The sequence below is a fragment of the Camelus dromedarius genome, chromosome 4, assembly GCF_036321535.1.
Source record: "Camelus dromedarius isolate mCamDro1 chromosome 4, mCamDro1.pat, whole genome shotgun sequence".
Lineage (NCBI taxonomy): Eukaryota > Metazoa > Chordata > Mammalia > Artiodactyla > Camelidae > Camelus > Camelus dromedarius.
In genome coordinates, this window is record NC_087439.1 from 43,544,688 (window position 1) to 43,562,013 (window position 17,326).

General features: G+C 39.6%; 1 long non-coding RNA gene across 5 annotated transcripts in view; it reads left to right on the forward strand.

Moving 5' to 3' along the window:
- Positions 1-17,326, forward strand: part of LOC116153033 (uncharacterized) — a 37,862-nt gene that overhangs the window by 19,634 nt on the left and 902 nt on the right. The window lies entirely within an intron of this gene.

Genomic DNA, 17,326 nt, shown 5'->3' on the forward strand with positions numbered 1-17,326 from the left:
AACAATTTGACTTCTTCCTTTCCAATTCTGATGCCATTATTTTTCTTGTCTGATTGCTCTAGCTAAGACTTCCAGTACTATGTTGATTAGGTGTGGTGAGAGTGGGCCATGTGTCTTGTTTCTGATCTTAGGGGAAAAACTTGAAACCTTTCAGCACTGAGTATAATGTTAGCTGTGGGCTTGTCATTTATGGCCTCTATTATGTTGAGAAATGTTCCTTCTATGTCTAATTTGTCAAGTGTTTAACATGAACAGATGTTGAATTTTGTCTAATGTTTTTTCTGTGTCTATTGAGCTTATCATACTATCCTTTCCTTTCATTCTGTTCAATGTGATGTATCACACTGATTTGCATGTGTTGAACAAGCCTTTCATCCCAGGGATAAATTCCATTAGATCATGGTGAATGATCCTTGTAATGTGCTGCTAAATTTGGTTTTGCTGGTATTTTGTTGAGAATTCTTGCAACTATATTCATTAGGTATATTGCCCTGTAGTTTTCTTTTCTTGTAGTGTCCTTATCTGGCTTAGATATCAGGATAATGCTGGCCTTGTAAAATGAGTTTTGAAGTGTTTCCTCTTTTAATTTTTTGGAAGACTTTGAGCAGGATTTGTTTTACTCTAAATGTGTGATAAAATTTATCAGTGAAGCAGTCTGGTCCTGGACTTTTCTTCCTCGGGAGGTTTTTGATTACTGATTCAATTTCCTTACTAGTAATTGGTGTATTCAAAATTTCTATTCCTGATTCAGTCTTGGTAGATTGTATGTTACTAAGAATTTTTCCATTTCTTTTAGATTAACCAGATTGTTAGCATATAGTGTCACAGTAGCATCTTATGATCCTTTGTATTTCTGTGATGTCAGTATTAATGTCTCTTTTTTCATGTATAATTTTAATTTGGGTCCTCTCTCCTTTTTTTCCATTAATACAGAGTCTAACTTTCACTATATATTTACTATTACTAGTGAGTTTTATGCTACCTTTTTATGTTTTAATAATGCTAATTAGCATCCTTTTACTTGCAATCAAAACTACCTTTCAGCATTTCTAAGACAGGTCTAGTGATAATGAACTCCTTCAGCTTTGGTTTGGAAAATTATTTATCCTCTCTTCATTTCTGAAGGACAGCTTCACTGGGTATAGAATTCGTGGTTGAGAGTTTTCTTCTTTCAATATTTTGTAAATGTCATCTCATTCTCTCCTGGCCTGAAAAGTTTTTGTTGAGAAATATGCCGGTAGTCTTAACAGTGGTTTCCTTGTATGTAACGTCTCTCTTCTACTTTTTTTAAATTTATTTTTTATTGAGGTATAATTTAAAATGTCATAGTTGTTTCAGGTGTACAACATAGTAATTCAGAAATTTGATGGACTACGCTCCTTTTAAAGTTATTATAAAATATTGGCTATATTCTCTGTGCTGTACAGTATATCCTCATAGCTTATTTGATACGTAGTAGTTTGTACTTCTTAATCCCCTACCCTTTTATTGCCATCACTCCTCCCTCTCCCTACTGGTAACCACCAGTTTGTTCTCTGTATCTGTGAGTTTGTATACTGTTTTATTATATAGATTTGTTTTTATATTTTAGATGCTAATGTCAGTAGTAATACACAGTATTTGTCTTTCTCTGTCTTTCTTGGTCTGACTTACTTCACTAAGTATAATACCTTCCAGGTCCATCCATGTTGTTGCAAAAGGCAAAATTTCATTCTTTTATAAGACTGAATAGCATTCCACAGTGTGTTTGTAATATATAACTAGGTAAAGATGTATACATCTCACTTCTTTATCCATCCATTGATTGATAACTAAATTGCTTTCATATCTTGGCTATTGTAAATAATGCTGCTATGAATATTGGGGTGTGTGTATCTCTTTGAGTTAGTGTTTTTGTTTTCTTTGGACCTATACTCAGGAGTGGAATGCTGGATCATTTGATAGTTCTATTTTTAGTTTAAGGAACCTCCATGCTGTTTTCAATAGTGACTGCACCACTTCACACTCCCACCAACAGTGCACAAGCGTTCTCTTTTTCTCTGCATTCTGATCAACATTTGTTATTTGTGAGCTTTTTGATGATAGCCATTCAGACAAGTGTGAGATAATAACTCATTGTGGTTTGATTTGCATTTTTCTAATTAATGATGTTGAACATTTTTTTGTGTGCCTATTGGCAATCTGTCTGTTTTCTCACTTTTTCATTGGGTTGTTTGTTTGCTTTTGATATGGAGTTGTATGAAGTGTTTATATATTTTAGATATTAACCCCTTAATAGTCATTGCTTGCTAAACTTTTCTCCCATTCCATAGACTGTCTTTTTATTTTGTCAGTGGTTTCCTTTGCTGTGCAAAAGCTTTTTAATTTAATTAAGTTCCATTTGTTTGTTTTTGCTTTTGTTTCCTTTGCCTTAAGAGGCAGATCCAAAAGAATATTACTATGATTTCTGTCAAAAGTTATTCTGCCTATGTTTTCTTCTAGTAACTTTATGATTTCTGATCTTAAATCTTTAGGACTTTAATCTATTTTATTTTTGTATATGGTATGAGGAAATGTTCTAATTTCATTCTTTACATGTTGCTGTTCAGTTTTCTCAGCAACACTTATTGCATAGATTGTCTTTTCCCCGTTGTAAATTTTTGCCTCCTTTGTTATAGATTAATTAACCACATATGGAGATTTTGTTCAATCTGTAGATTGCCTTGGGAAATACAGTCATTTTAACAATATTCATTTTTCCAATTCATAAATGTGGTATATCTTTCCATCTGTTTGTGTCATCTTCAGTTTCTTTCGCAGTGTCTTACAGTTTTCTAAGTACAAGTCTTTTTATCTCCTTAGTTATACTTATTCCTGGGTGTCCTACTCTTTTTGATATCATGATAAATGAGACTGTTGTCTTAATTTCTCTTTCTGATAGTTCATTAGTAGTGTATATAAGTGCAACAGATTTCCATATATTAATTTTATATAATGCAGCCTTATCAAATTCATTGAACTCTAGTAGTTTTTCAGGGGTGTCTTTAGAATTTTCTATGTGTAGTATCATGTTATCTGAAAACAGTGACAATATTACTTCTTCCTTTCCCATTTTTCTTACATGATTGCTGTGGTTAGGACTTCAATGCTATGCTGAATGAAAGTGGAGAGAGTGGACATTCTTGTATTTTTCCTGATCTTAGAGGAAATACTTTCAGCTTTTTAGTATCATAGAGTATGATGTTAGCTGTGGGTTTAACATATATGGCCTTTATTATGTTGAGGTGTGTTAACTCTTCACAAAGTGAGTATAAAGGTTTTATCATAGATGAGTGTTGAATTTTGTCAGTAGCTTTTTCTGTATCCATTGAGATGATCATATTATTTTTATTCAATTTTTTAATGTGTAACACAGGACTTGTAGATATTGAACCATTCTTGCATCCTTGTAATAAATCCCACTTGATCATACTGTATGAGCTTTCTAATGTATTGTTGAATTCACTTTGTAATTTGTTGAGGATTTTTGCATCTATGTTCATTGGTGATGTTGGATAGTAACTTTCCTTTTTTGTAATATCTTTGTCTGGTTTTGGTGTGAGGATAATGCTGGCCTCATAGAAGGAGTTTGGAAGTGTTTTTCCTCTGCAATTTTTTGGAATAATTTGAGAAAGATAGGTGTTAATTCTTATCTAAATGTTTGGTAGAATGCATCTGTGAAGCCATCTGGTCCTGGACTTTTGTTTGGAGTTTTTAAGTTACTGATTCAGTTTCATTACTGATAATTGGCCTGTTTATATTTTTCTGTTTCTTTCTGGTTCAGTCTTGGAGATTGCACATTTCTGGGAATTTGTCCATTTCTTTTAGATTGTCAAGTTTATTGACATATAGTTATTCATGGTATTCTCTTGTGATCCTTTGTATTTCTGTGGTGTCACTTGTAACTTCTTTTTCATTTCTGATTTTACCGATTTGGGCCCCTTTCCTTTTTTCTTGATGAGTCTGGCTAAAGCTTTATCTGTTTTATCTTCACAACGAATCAGCTTTTAGTCTCATTGATCTTTCCTACTGTTTCTTTTGGTCTCTATTTTATTAATTTCTGCTCTGATCTTTGATTTCTTTCCTTCTACCAACTTTAGGTTTTGTTTGTTCTTTTTCTAGTTCCTCTAGATGTGAGGTTAGGTTGTTTGAGATTTTCCTTGTTTCCTAGGATAGACAGTTACCGTTATAAACTTCCCTATTAGAACTAGTTTTGATGTGTCTCACAGATTTTGGCTTGTTGTGTTTTTGTTTTCATTTGTCTCCAGCTATTTATTTCTTCTTTGATTTCTTCAGTGCTCCGTTGGTTGTTTAGTAGCATGTTGTTTAACCTTCATTTGTTTGTTTTTTGGAGTTTTTTTCTTGCAGTTGATTTCTATCTCATAGCATTGTGGACAGAAAAGATATTTGGTATAATTCCAATTTTCTTAAGTTTACTGAGACTTGTTTTTGTGGCCCAGCATGTTATCCATCCTGGAGAATGTTACATATGCAAATGCAAAACTATATTCTGCTGCTTTTGGATGGAATTCTCTGTAAATATAAATTAAGTCCATATGATCATTTAATGCCAATGTTTATTGATTTTTTTAGAGGAGGGGTCTGGATGATTTGTTTATTGTAAGTGGACTGTTAAAGTCCCCTTCAATCATTGTGTTACTCCCTTTATGTCTGTTAATATTTTATGTATTTAGGTACTTCTGTGTTGGGTGCATATATAGTTAAAATTGTTTTGTTTCTTTATTGATCCCTTGAGCATTATATAATGTCTTTCTTTATCTCCTGTTACAGCTCTTGTCTATTTTGTCTGATAAGTATTGCTACCCCAGCTTTATTTTGATTTTCATTTGCATGAAATACATTTTTCCAGTCCCTTGCTTTCAGTCTGTATGTCTTTAGATCTGATGTATCTCTTGTAGGCAGCATATATATATGGGTTTTGTTTTTGTATGCATTTAACCACTCCTTTTTTTGATTGAGTTATTTAGTCCATTTAAAGTAATTATTGATAAATATATACTTACTGGCATTTAGTTAATTGTTTGGGATTTGTTGTTGTTCCTTTCTCCTTTTATACTCTTCCCTTGTAATTTGATGACTATCTCTAGTGTTTGGATTCCTTTATCTTTGGGGGATTCCTTTATCTTTTTTGTATTATAGATTTTCAGTTTGTGGTTCCCATGAGGTTTATATAGCAATCTACATATATACACAAACACACATGACTAAGTTACTTATCTCTCAATTTCAAAAGCCTTTTAACAGCCCTGCATTTTTAATCCCTTCCCCCATGATTGTTTTTGACATCATATTTTACATCATTTTGTCTTGTGTGTCCCTTATCTACTTATTGCAGATATAGATGATTTTACAGCTTTCGTCTCTTAACCTTCCTACTAGCTTTGTATTGATGTGTTGCCTTCTACTGTATATTTGCCTTTGCTGATGAGCTTTTCCCTTTGTAATTTTTATGTTACTAGTTGTGTCCTTTTCTCTTTTTGCTTAGAGAAGTCCCTTGAACATTTCTTCTTGTAAAGCTAGTTTGGTGGTGATAGTCTTCTAGCTTTATCTTGTCTGTAAAACTTTGATCTCTCCTTGAAATCTGAATGAAAGTCTTACTGGGTGGAGTACTCTTGGTTGTAGGTTTTTCCTTCTGATTACTTTAAATATGTCACGCCACTCCCTGCTGAACTGCAGTTTGTGATGAAAGGTCACCTTATAGCCTTATAGGAGTTCCTTTGTACATAAATTGCTTTTCCCTTACTGCTCTTAATAGTCTATCTTAAATTTTTTTTTTACGGCTTTTGACAGTGTATCTTTGTATAGTCCTCTTTGGCTTGATCCTGCTTGGGACTCTGCTTTCTGGACCTGGATGGTTGTTTCCTTTCCCAGGTTAAGACTTTTCAGCTATTATGTCTTCAGATATGCTCTCTGCCCATTTCTCTCTCTTTTTAGCTTCTGGGGCCCCTACAATGTGAGTGTTAGCACATTTGATGTTGTCCCAAAGGTCTCTTACGCATCCTCATTTCTTTTTATTCTTTTTTCTGTTCACTTTCAGTGATTTTCACTACTCTCTCTTCCGGCTTACTGATTCATTCTTCTGTATCATTTCATCTACTGTTGATTCCATCTAGTGTATTTTTCATTTCAGTTACTGTATTCTTCATCTCTGGTTCTTCTTTATACTTTCGAACTCTTTGTTGAGCAACTTCTAACTTCTCACTCTGTTCATCCATTCTTCTCCCAAGCTCTTTGATCTTTTATAATCATGACCTTGAATCTCCACTGGGTAGATTCCTTGTCTCCACTTCACTTTGTTGTTGTGGGGTTTCATACTGTTCCTTCCTGTGAAACATGTTCCTCTGTTGCCTCATTTTGCCTAATTTGCTGTTTTTAATTCTATGTATCTGGTAATTGTTTACATTTCTTGACCTTGGAGAGGTGGCCTTCTGTAGGAGACGTCCTGTGCGTATCAGCAGCACACTCCCCTCTGGTCACCAGAGATACATGCTCTAGGGATATCCCCTATGTGGGCTACGTGGGTCCTTCTGTTGTGGCAAGCTGACTACTGCAGGTGGTCTGGTAGGCATGGCTGGCTCCCAGTCCAGTTGGTTGCCAGGCCCTACCTCATGCAGAGGTTTCTGCTTTCTGGTTCCAGGTTTGAGGAGTTTTCAGCCATTATTCCTTAAATATACTTTCTGTCCTTTTCTCTTTCTGGAAATCCCCTAACAGGAATATTATTTTTTAAATTGTTTCCTATATGTCCCTTAGGCTTCCTTTGCTCTTTTTCATTTTTCTTTTTGTTCCTCTAATAGGATAATTTGAAATTTCTTATCCTCTGTTTCACTAATTCTTTATTTTTAAGTCTGCTTTTGAAACATTCTATTGAATTCTTCAGTTCAGTTATTGTGTTTTTCAACTCTAGGTTTTCTGTTTAGGTTTTATTTTATTTTGTTTTTGATGGTTTCTACTTCTTTGTCCAACTTTTTTGTTCATGCATTGTTTTTCTTATTTTACTTGTCTGTCTGCATGTTTTTGTAGTTTGCTGCAAAATCCTTAAGTGGATTATTTTGAATTCTTTGCCCAACAGTTTGTAAATCTCCATTTCTTTAGCATCAGTTATTGGAGTTGTTTCCTTTGGTGTCATGTTCACGTGATTTGTGACCCTTGAATCTTTGTCATTATTTCGCTATCTGCACATTTGAGTAAATGTTACAGATTTTCTTTGGTCAGATTTTCACTAGTCAGTTCAGTTTGGGTTTGTGGGTGTGTCTGCTGGTAATCTTCTTGGACAGGTTTATCTTTGGTCAGGGCAGCTGCTCAAGCTCTTCGGTCAGTGATGGGGACCTGTCTGAGTATTGCTGGCTTGGTTCTTTATTTGGGTGAGGCTATAGTATGGACTCTGGTTGCCTGGATTCTCTGGTCAGGCTTTCTAGATGGATGGGACTGGCTGCTATATTCACTAGCAGATGGGGCCATAAATTAGCTTCTGTGCCATGGCAAGACAGTAGGATGGGACCAGGGTCTGGAACATTCGCTATTGGGGGCTTAGGCAAGAGTGTGCGCTGGGTACCTGGGCAGGTGAGCCACCAGTTTTGCTCTGCAAACAAGGAGATGCACTAGCTGAGTTCTCTCTTCAAGTGTCAGTGTAAGCAGGCCTGTTGTCTGGGCTACACTGCCTGCCATGTGCTCTGGTTAGGTTCCCATTTAGGCAAGTTGAAGGCTATATTCAGCAATGAGTGAGGCTGTGAATTTGTTTGCCTTCCCAGGAGCTTCGGAAGAACAGCTCTGAGACTGGTAAAGCTCTTTGTTTTGTTAAGCCAACCCATGCCCCAAGATTCCTGGCCGAAAAGGGGCACTGACTTTGCTCCACATACTGTCAGCTCTGCCTGCCAGTCCCTCAGCTCAAGCATTGCGGGCTTATGCACCTTCCGGGTGGCCTCACCAGCCCTTCTTGTCACGTGGGGCCAGGAGACCCCTTCCACACAGCATGTAGGGCTGCTGGGCCTCTGTTCCCTTGTCTGATAGGACAGAGAGGGGCCACTCCAATTTTTTCCCAGCAAGCTTTTCTGGTCAGGAGGGGTTGAGGTACCCTCAGCCTTGGCTACAAATTAGTCTTCTTTGTGGGCATAGCAGAAAACTCTCCAGGCCCCGTGCTGGCTTGGCTCTGCGGTCAGTCAGCTCCCACTCACCCCTCAGCCAGAGCACTGCTGGGCTGCACAGCTTCTGGGTGCTCTCACCAGCCCCTCTGGCCAGGTGGGGCCAGGCAACACTGTCCCCAGTAGGTGGGGCTGTGACTCAGCTTTTTTCACAGTGTAGGCAGACCAGACTGGCCCCACTCCTCATCTGAGGACCTGAGGCAGACAGGTCTGCACCCTGGTGAGGTCCTGGTCAGAGCGCACCACCAACTTGGTTAAAGCTGCTGGTGGGTAGTGACCTCTGTCTGCCAAGATCCTGTGCTGGTGGTTGCAAGTCCCTTCCCTCTTCTCTGCCATAGATTCCCAGTGGCTGAGCCGTGTGGATTCCCCTGCCATCCCCATGGGTGAGGTTAGAGTAGGGGCTCCGACACAGCGACCCACAGTGCTGGGGGAGCTGTTTGAACCCGTGGGCTCTCTTCCCACTGGAGGGACCAGAGGCTCAGGGCAGGCCTCCTGCCTGGTGCTGGGCTGGCTTAAGGGCGGGCAGTGCTGTCACTGTTTGGCGGCTTCTTAGCCTTCAGATACAGCCCGTCTTGGTCTCTGTGGTGCAGGAAGGTGCTGCAGCCTGTCAACTGAAAAAAAGAAAAGAAAAGAAAAGAAAAGCACAACCTAAAGGTTGAGTAATGTTTTATTCAGCAGACTTCCTGAGGACTTCAAGCCCAGGAGTCAGCCTCTCAGATAGCTCTAAGGGACTGTTCCAAAGAGATAAGGGAGGAGCCAGCATGTATAGGAGTTTTTGCAGTAAAGACTCGGTAGTTGGAACATCAAAAGGTTACTGTTAATTGAAGAAAACCAGATATTTCCAGTTAAGGAATTTTAGCGCTTTTCTATGTATGGGAAGATGCAAGAATCTGGGCTCACTGAAATCCTTCCTTTGATATGCACCTTAGCTCTCCAAGGCCCGCATCCTGTGCTGCCCATCCTGAGTCTCCTCAGAGGGCACCGGTCGGGGTGGCTGCAGGCTGATGGCTAGATGGCGGGCATCCTATTTCCATCCTCAGTTCCCTCAGGGCTCACCGAAGGGGGTGGCTACAATGGCTGGTGGCTGCACCATCCTGTTTACTGATACGGCAGCGGCATTCTTAGTCCACAAGCCTCCCCCCGATGCTTTACCATTCCCTCAGTGGTGTCTTGTTCATGGAGAGTTGTTGTTCTTCTGAGAGGGAGCATAGTCAGGAATGGCCTGTGTCGCCATCTTGGTGACTTTGCTCTCCAGGTATAACCTGCAGGCCCCTCCTTGTGGAGCTGAGCAGCAGAGAATGTGAGCCTCCTGTGGGCGGCTGGCTGGCTGCCCAGGTGGGAGTAAGAGGCTGAAGCTGCACCACTTTTTTGGTCCCAGGTCTTGATGAGAAGACAGAGATGAAGGGAATTCTCAGACCAAAACCTGATGCCAAGCTCTAATGGGGGGAACTTCTGGAGTAAACAAATCTCTTGAAACTGTGTCTCTCTAGACGGAGCCAAGAGACCCAGACACCCCTCATGGTGCCTGTAAGTGAGGACGCACATGCGTGTTAGCTCAGCCACGGATTTGGGCTCTGATTCTACCCCTTATTTTGGGAGCCTGGGCAGATGTCCACTGAGATAGGTTTCACCTGTGGAACAAGGGTAACAGCGTTTCTAGGGGATGAGGATTAAATGCAATCTTACACACACAGTGCTTGGCAAGGCGTGCATATTAGGCAGATGGTAGCTGTTATTATTTAGAGTAGACGATTTTTAATCCAGAAGAGTCTGTAGAGGAATTTAAAGCTTTTTTTGCAAAGACATCCCTCCATGGGGCTTACAGGGACATAATCCATGGAGAATCTAGAAGTTTCTCATTCTGTTCTTTCTTGTTTTCCCAAATCTCAACTTGTGCTACAAATAATCAAGTGGTGTCCAGAAAAGATGGGAGGAAAATGATTTCATTAAGCTTCTGCAGCCCTAAAATATGAGCAACTTTAATGGCCACAAACTTTGAAGCCTGAGCTCAATGCACCACTGCTTCTCCCAACCCTGCACGGCCCCTCATCATTATCCCAAAGTTGTTTGATTCGGGTCTTTGATGGGGTCTGAAATCTCTGGACACTAAGGGATGATGTGTTGACTCTGAAAACAGCTTGACCATCAACAATCTAACAGTCATAAAATAGCCATAAAGCAGTGTTTGTGTGGGCTGTAATATTGGTGTTATTCATGGTGGCCAAATAAATTATGGAAGTGCCACAGTGCTGGGCAGTTAAATCTGGATAGCTAATCAGCTGGGCCAGCCTGCAGAGAGCTGCAAGGGAAACAGAACCATTCTTTCCAGATGAAGCAAATCTGATAAGCATTTTCAGTCTCCTGGCAGGAGACACAGTGAGAGATCCAGGAAACCAGATGCCTATCCCCGTTCCCATTTTCCCCTCTAAACAAGCTCCTGCTGGGCCCATTTTTGGACATGGGCTCTGCTTGGCCACCAGATGTTATTCATTCCAGGGAGGAGGTCGTTGATCTAAACCAACTTTTCCTGGAGGTATTTTGAAAAGATCGTCACTAAAACTAAACATTAACATGTAAATGTGGCTTTACCATTCCCGTCCCTCCAGGCTGAGCCCTATTATACTGCCTTAAGCCTATGCACTCTGGTGCCCACCCAGGATTTCCACACTCCCTAAAGTCATTTTGTCCCAAAATGTCCTAGCTTCCGCTGTCATTCTTGTTCTTCTCCCATTAGAGACTGGGAGAGACTGACTGAACTCAGATAGACTCACACTAACGTGTTAGTAATGTTAGTAACTGACCATCCTTACCACCAATACCATAGTATTTGCATTTTGAAAGATAACATCCCGTATGTCAAGTAAATCTGTAATTGGTAAAATTTCAGGCTGAGTGAAAAGAGAAAATAAGAAGCTCCAGAATGGAGCTCCCTCGGCTGGTTTCTCTGAGCTGTGGCTGTTGTTTCACAGCGTTGCCTACATTTTTTCTTAAGAATTCATTCATTCATTCATCAGCCAGTACTTGAGAGTCTATAATATCCTCGTTATGGGAGTTTAAATACCTCACTAAACAAAACAAAGATCTTTAACTTTGGAGGGCAGAATGAGAATATATACTAGGCACAGTAAGTATATTTTATAGACTGTTAGAGAGTGACATGTGCTTTAGGGGAAAAAAGTGGCAAAGTAAGGGGGATTAAGAGTGCTGGGTAATTGGGTTGAATGTTGTTCATTTTAAATGTGGAGCTAAGGAGGCCTAATTTGTGCAAAGACTTGGAGAATAAACGAGAATGAGTCAGGGGGATCTGGGAGAACCCTGTCTCTGAAGGAGTGGCTAAAGCAGTGCCTGGTGTGTTAAAGGAACAAACAGCAAGGAGGCCAGTGAGGCTGAGGTCGGGAGAGCACAGAGGAGAGCAGTAGATGAGATGATGGGGAGCCATTGTCTCAAGACTGAAAGATCCTTAGCTCTCGACTCCTACTCCCAGGACAGTACGGGGGTCTTTTGAAGAAGACAAGAATGGGGAAAGGGAGACTGAGGATTCTACGCATACGTAAGAATTTTTTTTGTAGACCAGTGACTGTTCTCAAGATCAGTACAAGGTAATAAAAGCTTTACGTCCAAATAAAAGGAAGTTGAAAAAAATTATTGAAAACTATACTCTTATCCACATGCGTTCAGAGCTAGGTGACAAAATGCTGCTCTTTGAATATTGTGTTTGCAGGAAGAGTCATCACAGTTGAGTGTGTGGCTCTCCAACCTCACTGTGGATTGGCTTTGGTCAGAGGGCTCCGTTGAGGTTAGCTTTCTGAATACAGCCACCTCAGCGACATCCATTGCAAACTCAAGGACAAAGAGTGAATACAGAGCCTTGACAGCCTTCAGCACAGAGCATTGGTGTAGAGGACTTACCCTTGCTCAATCTGTTAAAAAGTTAATCATTTCTCTGCAACTAAAAGCTTCAAGGTGATTTGATGGAAATTTAAGTTTATGTATCAAGTATCTCCTTGTGTACTTAAGTGCTTATTACAGACTAGGAGTTTCTGGGGATGACATTTTGGGGATCACCCTACATTTAACATATTCTCTCTGATTAAAACCTTCAAAAATACAAACCCTGGCCCACTCAGAAAACTGTCTGGTCCCATATTTTCAAGATTTCTCCTTTAGCAGAGAATTTCTTTTTATGTAGGCTATCAGAAATACAAGACTGGGAGTTAGAAATCTTCAGCCCCAAGGATGATTGCCAGGAGATTAGATCAGGTGATCACTGAAATCCTGTGATCTTTTAAAAAATATATTTATTGAGTCTAAATTTTGAGAGAATTGGTAGAAGTCAGTCATGACATTCATTCATTCAACGATTGTTGCATAATTACTCTAAGTCTTGTGTATAAAGTTATTAATAAAATAGGCATGAGGCTCTTATTTTCATGGCTTAGCTCACTTCACAAGTGCCTAGTTAGTCAGGGTTATCTAGATTGCTGTGTTGGAAAATACTGAGGCTCAGGGAAGATATCAGTGATTGATCAGCCATGTCTACCATAAGCAAATGCAAAGTCTCCTTGCACAAATGGAGCCCAGACACTGATGATTCTCTTTTTAAGAGGCAACCCCAAACAATTTCCTGAAATTTACCAGAGCTCTACCATGTACAGCCCAATATTACATCATTCTTTTAAAACAAGCCTCCTGTCTTCCTGAAGGATGAAAGCAATATCCAAGAGCCAGAAATCATTTAGACTCAGAGGTAATCTCTCTGTGGTAGTGAGCATTGTCCAGGTGATACCTGAAGAAGTTTAACCTTATTCCGTATAGATACCGTGCCGGTACTGAGAAGTTCAAGAAATACTTGACTGATCCCCAAAGTGGCTGTGGTGATGGACAAGTCAACCCTTTCTCTTTTAACCCACACCAGAGTACCATTCTGTGTTTCACAGTTCCAGGCTGATCTTTTCGGCAATTTGCTACTTGAAGTCTACTTATCTGTCAGTCACTCTTAATTTCACTTTGCACAGCTGACTGTGGTGGTATTACAGACTTCCTTATACTAATATATTTAACAGTTGTATGGCTTTGAAAGGCTGCCAACATAGAGTAGCAGCTGAAAATGCTACTTTCCAGCCAGACTGTCCTTTTCTCGATCAGCCTGCACCTACCATTTGTACTTGAATCTATTTTGGTCTGAATGCAGTCATTGGTTTTCAACAATATATTTTCTCCTAGTGGATTTTTTTCCCCCCATCACATTGAGTAAAGGTCTGTACCAGACAACTTAATATTATAAGCTTCATTTGAAATAGCTCCTATATGAAACTTACTCTTTTCTGTTGAAAGGCAATCAAATGACATTATAATCAATACAGGGAAAGTGCAGACTTATCTGGGAGGCAGTGTGATATGGTGAGGAGATACGTGCAAGTTCAAATTCCAGGACTGCTCTTAACTAGCTGTTGACCTCAGACAGGTTCCTTCTGTGAATGCTATTATTTCCTTTAGCTGTAAATTGGACACAGGCATACCTACTTTGCATAGTTATAAGATTAATAGGTAATACATATGAAAAGCATCTGGAATATAGACACTCTGGTTACTATTTTTAGTAATGTTAATATTAAACTTATTTTTGAAATACTTAACTATTCATAAAACAAAAATGCTAGAAATATTAAGGAATCCACCATTTCTAAGACCTGGGTTTTGACCTAGGTCCTAGGAGTCAGTAAGAACACTGGCCGCTTGTATTTACGTTTGGCAAGGTGCATGGCTGGAGTCATTTGCTAGGTGTCTTCCTCCTTGCATCTCCCTTCCCCATGCTTCCTGCCTCTCTTCTTGTAAGGAGAGCTCTGTGGAGGAGCTTGGAGGAATGGCCTCTGAGGAGCGCTTAGGGTCTAGCCCCAGAAATATAAATACTTTAAATATTTAAAGACCATGTCCATTAGCTAATATAGGATCCAGAGAAAGTATCTGGAGACAAGCAAGGAACCCAGAGCTGCGGGCTACTTCCTGCAGCCTGAGGACTGTGCTGTCTCCTCAGCCCCTCTCTTCCCACCCAGCAGCTCTGTAAGAGGCTCGAGGGAAGAATCAGAAAGCAGTAAGCTTCCTTTCAGAGCTGTGACCCTCCACCTCTTTTCTCCCCCTAGCTTTACTGAAGTTTAATTGACAAATAAAAACTGTATAGAGTAAAGGCTTACAACCTGATGTTTTGATATGCACATACACTGTGAAATAATCACCACAATCAAGTTAATTAACACAGCCATCATTTTAACTTCCAGTAGGTGAGTCCTGACTCCCTGTACAACCAGTGGCTGAAACCAAAGATCCTAATTAGCTGACTGGATTTTCTCAGACCCAATTCACCAGCAGCTCAACTGTTACAGCTGAATGGGTGGGCCAGTTCAGTCAAGCAGCAAGCGGTTTGTTCCTTCCTCTGCTCAATTAGGTCCCTAGAATGTTCATACTGGAAAGGAAGTTAATGATCAACTAATGAATCCCCCTCAATCTAAGACGGAGTACACTGAGGCTCAGTGAAGCAGGACTTGGGTGAGGTCACGCTGACAGGCAGCAACAAAGCCTGAGCAGAAGCCATTTTGGTTTTTCACATTTTATTATCAAAGAATGTAATTTGTTTTTTATTTTAGTTTTTCAAAGCCATTTAAGATAAAGAAACTGAATCTGTCTTGTCTCAAACAACTACTTCTGATTCTTTGATCTTGGGAAAATCACTTACCTTCCTGGATTTGGAAGCTACATCACAAAGGGCTCTGATGAACATAAAAGTTAGTTAAAATACAAATCATGAATGAGAAGCAAGTGTTACATCTGTGGCTCAGGGGCAGAATTACTAGGAATAATCTTCAGGTCCCCTTGCAAGACTAAGTACCTAATTTTCAACGAATAATTTTGCTTGCAAAACTTAGTTTCCTACCCTAAACTGCCTAAACTTCAGGACCCACAAAATCAGAATTTGCCCTTAGAAAGGCAGCTCTCTAAGGGGTGGTGGGAATGCTTTGGAATCAGATTGGCATAGGCTCATTTCTCCTCTGTCACTGACTAGCTGGCTGACCTTGGTAAAGTTACTGAAGATCTCTGTACATCTGTTCCCTCATCTGTGAAAGGCAGATAGTGGAGTCGATGTCCTAGAGTTGCTGCGAGGCTTAAGCAGGGTAAGGCAGGGGAAGTCTGGTTTAGTGCCTGGCCCAGAGCAAACCTGCAATAAAGTGGCTCTTGTATTGTGTAGGAAGGTCGCCTGATACAGTGACTAAGAATTTGGGCTTCAGAACCAGGGATACTTGTATTCAAATCCCTGCTTTGTATCTCAGTACTTACTGTGTTATCTTGGGGAGCTTAGTCGTTCTGAGCCTTAGTTTTCTCATCTTTAACATGGAGTAATAAACCTAGCCCCCAGAGCTGTTTAAAAGTAAATGAGATGATGTAAGGTGCTCATCAGGGCGGCTGCTTTCAGCTGCAAGTAAAATCAAGAATAGTTGAAATTGCTTAAAAAAGTCGTTCTCAATCTTTTTGGCTACAGGCCACAATAAGAAATAGATCTTATGTTGTTTGTTACTCAGTGTACACATACACATTATCACAGGACTGATGTGTGAATCACATTTGATAATGTGTATGCCCAATACTTCATACAGTATTCTAGAACGGGAAAACAGAGTGTGGAGTCTCAATTCAGGCTTTCCCAGTAATAAGCAAAAATAGTATTGGCATCCCAGTGTGTGACATGCTTGTTCTTTTGCTCAATCCTGTGTCATTTTAACTCACTTATTATTTTATTGATGTATAGTTGACTAATAATACTAGTTTCAGGTATAGTGATCAATATTTTTATAGATTGTGCTCCATTTAAAGTCATTATAAAATACCAGCTGTATTCCCTGTGCTGTGCAACATATTTTTGTAGCTATTTTATACATAGTAGTTTGTACCTCTTAATCCCCTACTCCTATCTTGTTCCTCTCTCCTGTCTCCCCACTGGTAACCACTAGTTTGTTCACTATATCTATGAGTCTATGTCTGTTTATTTTTTCGTTTTCTGAGGAACCTCCATACTGTTTTCCATAGTGGCTGCACTAATTTACATTTCCACCAACAGTACATTAGGGTTCCCTTTTGTCCACATCCTCACCATTTGAAATCTGTAGACTTTTTTGTTGTTGTTGAAGTATAGTTAATTTACAGTGTTGTTAGTTTCTGGTGTACAGCAAAGTGATTCAGTTATACAGTGAGAACTGTCTCACATGTTAGATAAGGCTTTGATGTGTTTGTGGCAGGAGGTGAGCTCCACATCCTCCTACTCTGCCATTTGGATTTCCTCCTCTTAGTTTGCTTATTTCCTTTCCAGAATCCCACTGAGTTTGGAGAGAGGAGAAAAAGATGTATGTACATGAAAAATCTACCTAAATGTACTCAACCTCACTCTGATTGCCTGTTTGTTTGTAAACTGACTACACTTCTGTTAAAAAAAGACAGTGTGTCAACTTCTAGTGTACAGCATGTTTCAGTCATACATATACATACATATATTCGTTTTCATATACTTTTTTATTATAGGTTACTACAAGATACTGGATATAGTTCTCTGTGCTATACAGAAGAAATTCGTTGTTTATTTTATATATGGTAGTAAATATTTGCAAATTTAGAGCTCTCAATTTATCCCTTCCCACCCCCCTCCCCTGCTGGTAACCATAAGTTTGTTTACTATGTCTGTGAGTCTGTTTTGTATATAAGTTCATTAGTGTCTTTTTTTTCTTTTTTTAGATTCCACATATGAGTGATATCATATGGTATTTTTGTTTTTCTATCTGGCTTACTTCACTTAGAATGACTATCTCCAGGTCTATCCGTTGCTGCAGATTGCATTATTTTATTCTTTTTAATGTCTGAGTAGTATTCCATTGTATAGATATACCACATCTTCTTTCTCCAGTCATCTGTCGGTGGACATTTAGGCTGTTTCCATGTCTTGGCTATTGTAAATAGTGCTGCTGTGAATATTGGGGGTGCATGTATCTTTTCAAATTAGTTTACTCCAGCTATATACCCAGGAGTGGGATTGCTGTTTCATATGGTAAGTCTGTCTTTAGTTTTTTGAGGAATCTCCATACTGTTTTCCATAATGGCTACACCAAACG